Here is a 10,000-nt window from a genome sequence, read left to right as displayed (position 1 = left end):
AGAGGGAGCTTTACTCTGTATCGAACCCCGTGCTGTACCTGTCCTGGGAGTGTTTGATGGGGACAGTGTAGAGGGAGCTTTACTCTGTATCTAACCCCGTGCTGTACCTGTCCTGGGAGTGTTTGATGTGGACAGTGTAGTGGGAGCTTTACTCTGTATCTAACCCCGTGCTGTACCTGTCCTGGGAGTGTTTGATGGGGACAGTGTAGTGGGAGCTTTACTCTGTATCTAACCCCGTGCTGTACCTGTCCTGGGAGTGTTTGATGGGGACAGTGTAGAGGGAGCTTTACTCTGTATCTAACCCCGTGCTGTACCTGTCCTGGGAGTGTTTGATGGGGTCAGTGTAGAGGGAGCTTTACTCTGTATCTAACCCCGTGCTGTACCTGTCCTGGGAGTGTTTGATGGGGACAGTGTAGTGGGAGCTTTACTCTGTATCTAACCCCGTGCTGTACCTGTCCTGGGAGTGTTTGATGGGGACAGTGTAGAGGGAGCTTTACTCTGTATCTAACCCCGTGCTGTACCTGTCCTGGGAGTGTTTGATGGGGACAGTGTAGCGGGAGCTTTACTCTGTATCTAACCCCGTGCTGTACCTGTCCTGGGAGTGTTTGATGGGAACAGTGTAGAGGGAGCTTTACTCTGTATCTAACCCCGTGCTGTACCTGTCCTGGGAGTGTTTGATGGGGACAGTGTAGCGGGAGCTTTACTCTGTATCTAACACCTTGCTGTACCTGTCCTGGGAGTGTTTGATGGGGACAGTGTGGAGGAGCATTACTCTGTATCTAACCCCGTGCTGTACCTGTCCTGGGAGTGTTTGATGGGGACAGTGTAGAGGGAGCTTTACTCTGTATCTAACCCCGTGCTGTACCTGTCCTGGGTGTGTTTGATGGGGACAGTGTAGAGGGAGCTTTACTCTGTATCTAACCCCGTGCTGTACCTGTCCTGGGAGTGTTTGATGGGGACAGTGTAGGTGGAGCATTACTCTGTATCGAACCCCGAGCTGTACCAGTCCTGGGAGTGTTTGATGTGGACAGTGTAGAGGGAGCTTTACTCTGTATCTAACCCCGTGCTGTACCTGTCTTGGGAGTGTTTGATGGGGACAGTGTAGAGGGAGCTTTACTCTGTATCTAACCCCGTGCTGTACCTGTCCTGGGAGTGTTTGATGGGGGCAGTGTAGAGGGAGCATTACTCTGTGTCGAACCCCGTGCTGTACCTGTCCTGGGAGTGTTTGATGGGGACAGTGTAGGGGGAGCATTACTCTATATCGAACCCCGTGCTGTACCTGTCCTGGGAGTGTTTGATGGGGACAGTGTAGGGGGAGCATTACTCTGTATCGAACCCCGTGCTGTACCTGTCCTGGGAGTGTTTGATGGGGACAGTGTAGAGGGAGCTTTACTCTGTATCTAACCCCGTGCTGTACCTGTCCTGGGAGTGTTTGATGGGGACAGTGAAGAGGGAATTTTACTCTGTATCTAACCCCGTGCTGTACCTGTCCTGGGAGTGTTTGATGGGGACAGTGTCGAGAGAGCTTTACACTGGATCTAACCCCGTGCTGTACCTGTCCTGGGAGTGTTTGATGGGGGCAGTGTAGAGGGAGCTTTACTCTGTATCTAACCCCGTGCTGTACCTGTCCTGGGAGTGTTTGATGGGGACAGCGTAGAGGGAGCTTTACTCTGTATCTAACTCCGTGCTGTACCTGTCCTGCGAGTGATTGATGGGGACAGTGTGGAGGGAGCTTTACTCTGTAACTAACCCCGTGCTGTACCTGTCCTGGGAGTGTTTGATGGGGACAGTGTAGAGGAAGCTTTACTCTGTATCTAACCCCGTGCTGTACCTGTCCTGGGTGTGTTTGATGGGGACAGTGTAGAGGGAGCTTTACTCTGTATCTAACCCCGTGCTGTACCTGTCCTGGGAGTGTTTGATGGGGACAGTGTAGGTGGAGCATTACTCTGTATCGAACCCCGAGCTGTACCAGTCCTGGGAGTGTTTGATGTGGACAGTGTAGAGGGAGCTTTACTCTGTATCTAACCCCGTGCTGTACCTGTCTTGGGAGTGTTTGATGGGGACAGTGTAGAGGGAGCTTTACTCTGTATCTAACCCCGTGCTGTACCTGTCCTGGGAGTGTTTGATGGGGGCAGTGTAGAGGGAGCATTACTCTGTGTCGAACCCCGTGCTGTACCTGTCCTGGGAGTGTTTGATGGGGACAGTGTAGGGGGAGCATTACTCTGTATCGAACCCCGTGCTGTACCTGTCCTGGGAGTGTTTGATGGGGACAGTGTAGGGGGAGCATTACTCTGTATCGAACCCCGTGCTGTACCTGTCCTGGGAGTGTTTGATGGGGACAGTGTAGAGGGAGCTTTACTCTGTATCTAACCCCGTGCTGTACCTGTCCTGGGAGTGTTTGATGGGGACAGTGAAGAGGGAATTTTACTCTGTATCTAACCCGTGCTGTACCTGTCCTGGGAGTGTTTGATGGGGACAGTGTCGAGAGAGCTTTACACTGGATCTAACCCCGTGCTGTACCTGTCCTGGAGTGTTTGATGGGGGCAGTGTAGAGGGAGCTTTACTCTGTATCTAACCCCGTGCTGTACCTGTCCTGGGAGTGTTTGATGGGGACAGCGTAGAGGGAGCTTTACTCTGTATCTAACTCCGTGCTGTACCTGTCCTGGGAGTGATTGATGGGGACAGTGTGGAGGGAGCTTTACTCTGTAACTAACCCCGTGCTGTACTGTCCTGGAGTGTTTGATGTGGAAAGTGTAGAGGAAGCTTTACTCTGTATCTAACCCCGTGCTGTATCTGTCCTGGGAGTGTTTGATGGGGACAGTGTAGAGGGAGCTTTACTCTGTATCTAACCCCGTGCTGTACCTGTCCTGGGAGTGTTTGATGGAGACAGCGTAGTGGGAGCTTTACCTCTGTATCTAACGCCGTGCTGTACCTGTCCTGGGAGTGTTTGATGTGAAAGTGTAGAGGGAGCTTTACTCTGTATCTAACCCCGTGCTGTACCTGTCCTGGGAGTGTTTGATGGGGACAGTGCAGAGGGAGCTTTACTCTGTATCTAACCCCGTGCTGTACCTGTCCTGGGAGTGTTTGATGGGGGACAGTGTCGAGAGAGCTTTACTCTGTATCTAACCCCGTGCTGTACCTGTCCTGGGAGTGTTTGATGGAGACAGCGTAGAGGGAGCTTTACTCTGTATCTAACCCCGTGCTGAACCTGTCCTGGGAGTGTTTGATGGGGACAGTGTAGAGGGAGCTTTACTCTGTATCTAACCCCGTGCTGTACCTGTCCTGGGAGTGTTTGATGGGAACAGTGTAGAGGGAGCTTTACTCTGTATCAACCCCGTGCAGTACCTGTCCTGGGAGTGTTTGATGGGGACAGTGTAGAGGGAGCTTTACTCTGTATCTAACCCCGTGCTGTCCCTGTCCTGGGAGTGTTTGATGGAGACAGTGTAGAGGAAGCTTTACTCTGTATCTAACCCCGTGCTGTACCTGTCCTGGGAGTGTTTGATGGGGACAGTGTAGAGGGAGCTTTACTCCTGTATCTAACCCCGTGCTGTACCTGTCCTGGAGTGTTTGATGGAGACAGTGTAGAGGAAGCTTTACTCTGTATCTAACCCCGTGCTGTACCTGTCCTGGGAGTGTTTGATGGGGACAGTGTAGTGGGAGCTTTACTCTGTATCTAACCCCGTGCTGTACCTGTCCTGGGAGTGTTTGATGGGGACAGTGTAGAGGAAGCTTTACTCTGTATCTAACCCCGTGCTGTACCTGTCCGGGGAGTGTTTGATGGGGGACAGTGTCGAGAGAGCTTTACTCTGTATCTAACCCCGTGCTGTACCTGTCCTGGGAGTGTTTGATGGAGACAGTGTAGAGGGAGCTTTACTCTGTATCTAACTCCGTGCTGTACCTGTCCTGGGAGTGTTTGATGGGGACAGTGTAGAGGGGCTTTACTCTGTATCTAACCCGTGCTGTACCTGTCCTGGGAGTGTTTGATGGGGACAGTGTAGAGGGAGCTTTACTCTGTATCTAACGCCGTGCTGTACTGTCCTGGGAGTGTTTGATGGGGACAGTGTAGAGGGAGTTTTACTCTGATCTAACCCCGTGCTGTACCTGTCCTGGGAGTGTTTGATGGGGACAGTGTAGAGGGAGCTTTACTCTGTATCTAACCCCGTGCTGTACCTGTCCTGGGAGTGTTTGATGGGGACAGTGTAGAGGGAGCTTTACTCTGTATCTAACCCCGTGCTGTACCTGTCCTGGGGGTGTTTGATGGGGACAGTGTAGAGGGAGCTTTACTCTGTATCTAACCCGTGCTGTACCTGTCCTGGGAGTGTTTGATGGGGACAGTGTAGAGGAGCTTTACTCTGTATCTAACCCCGTGCTGTACCTGTCCTGGGAGTGTTTGATGGGGACAGTGTAGAGGGAGCTTTACCCTGTATCTAACCCAGTGCTGTACCTGTCCCTGGAGTGTTTGATGGGAACAGTGTAGTGGGAGCTTTACTCTGTATCTAACCCCGTGCTGTACCTGTCCTGGGAGTGTTTGATGGGGGCAGTGTAGAGGGAGCTTTACTCTGTATCTAACCCCGTGCTGTACCTGTCCTGGGAGTGTTTGATGGGGACAGTGTGGAGGGAGCTTTACTCTGTATCTAACCCCGTGCTGTACCTGTCCTGGGAGTGTTTGATGGGGACAGTGTGGAGGGAGCTTTACTCTATGTCGAACCCCGCTAGCCCCACCCCCACCCCGCCACGCTCACCTCCGCAGATGAGACCAGATCGCACAGAGGAGTCCGGTCTCCGTGTCGTCCATCTCGAGGGGCAGTAACCGATTGGCAAATGTGAACAGGAGGTCGGTGAGCGGCCGAACCCTGCGTTGTGCATCTGTGTTCTGTTGAGAGTCAGCCGTCGGAGAAGGTCATCGTGTCCTGGTCGGGCGTGTATCGGATGCAGATTCGCAACATCTGCAAAAGAGACAACGGGGACTGAGTCCCGGCCATCAGACACAGGAGCGGAATGAGGCCACTCGGCCCCTCGAGTCGGCTCCGCCGCGGCTGATATTTTCCCGTCCCCCATTCTCCTGCCTCTCCCCATCACCCCCCATCCCCGTATTGATCAAGAGCCGATCCATCTCTGTCTCAAAGACACTCAGTGAATTGGCCCCCACAGCCTTCTGCGGCAAAGACCTCCGCAGATTTCCCCTCCCTCTGGCTGGAGAAATTCCTCCCCGTCTCTGTTTTGAAGCCTTCAGTCTGAGATGGTGTCCTCTCGCTTCTCCTGCAAGTGGAAACGTCCACGTCCGCTCTATCCCGGGCCTCCTGTAAGTTTCAATAAGATCCCCCCCCCGCCCCTCGTCCTTCTAAACTCCCAACGAGCGCGGACCCAGAGTCCTCGTCCGCTTCCTCGTACGGCGACCTCTTCGTTCCGGGGGATCGTCCTCGCGAACCTCCCTCTGGGCCCTTTCGGATCAGGAGCGGGCAACTCTGCCCGTCGAGACTGTGATATCTCTTTGAATGATCTTTCCGATTGGTCCTCACTCTCGCCTGCCCCCCCCCCCCCCCCCGCCGCCCCTTGCTCTCACTCTCAAACTCTGCACCCCCCCGACATTCGCGATTTCGAACACGATTACATTTCCCATGGTCCCGTGCCCTCTCCTCCCGATCTCTTTGACCTCCTCCAGCCCCCTACACCCTCCCTATCTCTGTAACCTCCTCCAGCCCCCTACACCCCTCCCTATCTCTGAACCTCCTCCAGCTCCCTACACCCTCCTATCTCTGTAACCTCCTCAGTCCCCTACACCCCTCCCTATCTCTGTAACCTCCTCCAGCACCCTACACCCCTCCTATCTCTGTAACCTCCTCCAGCCCCCTACACCCCTCCCTATCTCTGTAACCTCCTCCAGCCCCCTACACCCCTCCCTATCTCTATAGCCTCCTCCAGCCCTCCTACACCCCTCCCTATCTCTGTAACCTCCTCCAGCCCCCCTACATCCCTCCCTATCTCTGTAACCTCCTCCAGCCCCCCCGACAACCTCCCTATCTCTGTGACCTCCTCCAGCCCCCTATGTCCCTCCTATCTCTGTAACCTCCTCCATCCCCCTCTACACCCCTCCCTATCTCTATAGCCTCCTCCAGCCCTCCTACACCCCTCCCTATCTCTGTAACCTCCTCCAGCCCCCCTACATCCCTCCCTATCTCTGTAACCTCCTCCAGTCCCTACAACGCTCCCTATCTCTGTAACCTCCTCCTGCCCCCCTACACCCTCCCTATCTCTGTAACCTCCTCCAGCCCCCTACAACCCTCCCCTATCTCTGTAACCTCCTCCAGCCCCTACACCCCTCCCTATCTCTGTAACCTCCTCCAGTCCCCTACAACGCTCCCTATCTCTGTAACCTCCTCCTGCCCCCCTACACCCTCCCATCTCTGTAACCTCCTCCAGCCCCCTACACCCTCCCTATCTCTGTAACCTCCTCCAGCCCCCTACCTCCCTCCCTATCTCTGTAACCTCCTCAGCCCCCTACACCCCTCCCTATCTCTGTAACCTCCTCCAGCCCCTACAACCCTCCCTATCTCTGTAACCTCCTCCAACCCCCTACACCCCTCCCTATCTCTGTAACCTCCTACAGCCACTACACCCTCCCTATCTCTGTAACCTCTCCAACCCCCTAAACCCCTCCCTATCTCTGTAACCTCCTACAGCCCCCCTACACCCCTCCCTATCTCTGTAACCTCCTCCAGCTCCCTACACCCTCCTATCTCTGTAACCTCCTCCAGTCCCCTACACCCCTCCCTATCTCTGTAACCTCCTCCAGCACCCTACACCCCTCCCTATCTCTGTAACCTCCTCCAGCCCCCTACACCCCCTCCCTATCTCTGTAACCTCCTCCAGCCCCCTACACCCCTCCCTATCTCTATAGCCTCCTCCAGCCCTCCTACACCCCTCCCTATCTCTGTAACCTCCTCCAGCCCCCCTACATCCCTCCCTATCTCTGTAACCTCCTCCAGCCCCCCCGACAACCCTCCCTATCTCTGTGACCTCCTCCAGCCCCCTATGTCCCTCCCTATCTCTGTAACCTCCTCCATCCCTCTACACCCCTCCCTATCTCTATAGCCTCCCTCCAGCCCTCCTACACCCTCCCTATCTCTGTAACCTCCTCCAGCCCCCCTACATCCCTCCCTATCTCTGTAACCTCCTCCAGTCCCTACAACGCTCCCTATCTCTGTAACCTCCTCCTGCCCCCCTACACCCTCCCTATCTCTGTAACCTCCTCCAGCCCCCTACAACCCTCCCTATCTCTGTAACCTCCTCCAGCCCCTACACCCCTCCTATCTCTGTAACCTCCTCAGTCCCCTACAACGCTCCTATCTCTGTAACCTCCTCCTGCCCCCCTACACCCTCCCCATCTCTGTAACCTCCTCCAGCCCCCTACACCCTCCCTATCTCTGTAACCTCCTCCAGCCCCCTACCTCCCTCCCTATCTCTGTAACCTCCTCCAGCCCCCTACACCCCTCCCTATCTCTGTAACCTCCTCCAGCCCCCTACAACCCTCCCTATCTCTGTAACCTCCTCCAACCCCCTACACCCCTCCCTATCTCTGGTAACCTCCTACAGCCACTACACCCTCCCTATCTCTGTAACCTCCTCAACCCCCTAAACCCCTCCCTATCTCTGTAACCTCCTACAGCCCCCCACTACACCCCTCCCTATCTCTGTAACCTCCCCCAGTCCCCTACACCCCTCCCTATCTCTGTAACCTCTCCAGTCCCTACACCCCTCCCTATCTCTGTAACCTACACCAGCCCCTACACCCCTCCCTATCTCTGTAACCTCCTCCAGCCCCCTACACCCCTCCTATCTCTGTAACCTACACCAGCCCCTACAACCCCTCCCTATCTCTGTAACCTCCCCCAGTCCCCTACACCCCTCCCTATCTCTGTAACTCCTCCAGTCCCTACACCCTCCCTATCTCTGTAACCTACACCAGCCCCTACACCTCTCCCTATCTCTGTAACCTCCTCCAGTCCCCTACACCCCTCCCTATCTCTGTAACCTCCTCCAGTCCTACAACCCTCCCTTATCTCTGTAACCTCCTCCAGTCCCCTACACCCCTCCCCATCTCTGTAACCTCCTCCAGTCCCCTACACCCCTCCCTATCTCTGTAACCTCCTCCAGTCCCTACAACCCTCCCTATCTCTGTAACCTCCTCCAGTCCCCTACACCCCTCCCTATCTCTGTAACCTCCTCCAGCCCCCTACACCCCTCCCTATCTCTGTAACCTCCTCCAGTCCCCCTACACCCCTCCCTATCTCTGTAACCTCCTCCAGCAGCCACACCCCTCCCTATCTCTGTAACCTCCTCCAGTCCCCTACACCCCTCCCTATCTCTGTAACCTCCTCCAGCCCCCTACAACCCTCCCTATCTCTGTAACACCCTCCAGCTCCTACACCCCTCCCTATCTCTGTAACCCCCTCCAGTCCCATACACCCCTCCCTATCTCTGTAACCTCCTCCAGTCCCTACAACCCTCCCTATCTCTGTAACCTCCTCCAGCCCCCTACAACCCTCCCTATCTCTGTAACCTCCTCCAGCCCCCTACAACCCTCCCTATCTCTGTAACCTCCTCCAGCCCCCTACACCCCCCCCTATCTCTGTAACCTCCTCCAGTCCCCCCTACACCCCTCCCTATCTCTGTAACCTCCTCCAGCCCCTACACCCCTCCCTATCTCTGTAACCTCCTCCAGTCCCCCTACACCCCTCCCTATCTCTGTAACCTCCTCCAGCCCTACTCCCTCCCTATCTCTGTAACCTCCTCCCAGTCCCCCTACACCCCTCCCTACTCTGTAACCTCCTCCAGCCCCCTACACCCCTCCCTATCTCTGTAACCTCCTCCAGCCCCCTACACCCCTCCCTATCTCTGTAACCTCCTCCAGTCCCCTACGCCCTCGCTATCTCTGTAACCTCCTCCAGTCCCCCTACAACCCTCCCTATCTCTGTAACCTCCTCCAGCCCCCTATGTCCCTCCCTATCTCTGTAACCTCCTCCAGCCCCCTACACCCCTCCCTATCTCTGTAACCTCTCCATCCCTCTACACCCCTCCCTATCTCTATAGCCTCCTCCAGCCCTCCTACACCCCTCCCTATCTCTGTAACCTCCTCCAGCCCCCCTACATCCCTCCCTATCTCTGTAACCTCCTCCAGCCCCCCCGACAACCCTCCCTATCTCTGTAACCTCCTCCAGCCCCCTACACCCCTCCCTATCTCTGTAACCTCCTCCATCCCTCTACACCCCTCCCTATCTCTATAGCCTCCTCCCAGCCCTCCTACACCCCTCCTATCTCTGTAACTTCCTCCAGCCCCCCTACATCCCTCCCTATCTCTGTAACCTCCTCAGTCCCCTACAACGCTCCCTATCTCTGTAACCTCCTCCTGCCCCCCTACACCCTCCCTATCTCTGTAACCTCCTCCAGTCCCCCTACAACGCTCCCTATCTCTGTAACCTCCTCCTGCCCCCCTACACCCTCCCTATCTCTGTAACCTCCTCCAGCCCCCTACACCCCTCCCTATCTCTGTAACCTCCTCCAGCCCCTACACCCCTCCCTATCACTGTAACCTCCTCCAGTCCCCGACACCACTCCGTATCTCTGTAACCTCTCCAGTCCCCTACACCCCTCCCTATCTCTGTAACCTCCTCCAGCTCCCCTACACCCCTCCCTATCTCTGTAACCTCCTCCAGCCCCCGATGTTCGAGCTGAGGTGCCTAGAACCTGGTAAGGCCACACTCACCAGGAGGCTGTGGAGAGGGGGGGGCGGAGGAGGTTTACCAGGATGGTCTGGAGGGCCATCTGGCCCCTCGAGCCTGCTCCGCCATCCAATGAGATCGTGGCTGATCTTTTGTGGACTCAGCTCCACTTTCCGGCCCGAACACCATAACCCTTAATTCTTCAAAAAACTATCTATCTTTATCTTGAAACATTTAATGAAGGAGCCTCTACTGCTTCACTGGGCAAGGAATTCCATAGA

At 55.4% G+C, this 10,000-nt stretch overlaps 1 pseudogene; it reads right to left on the bottom strand.

Moving 5' to 3' along the window:
- LOC140406969 (retinoic acid receptor gamma-like) overlaps positions 1-10,000 on the bottom strand; it is an 18,531-nt pseudogene that overhangs the window by 2,271 nt on the left and 6,260 nt on the right.

This window comes from Scyliorhinus torazame, unplaced genomic scaffold (assembly GCF_047496885.1).
Source record: "Scyliorhinus torazame isolate Kashiwa2021f unplaced genomic scaffold, sScyTor2.1 scaffold_1067, whole genome shotgun sequence".
NCBI classification, from domain to species: Eukaryota; Metazoa; Chordata; class Chondrichthyes; order Carcharhiniformes; family Scyliorhinidae; genus Scyliorhinus; species Scyliorhinus torazame.
Note: the sequence above shows the minus strand (reverse complement) of the source record. Positions and strands in the feature narration are given on the sequence as shown.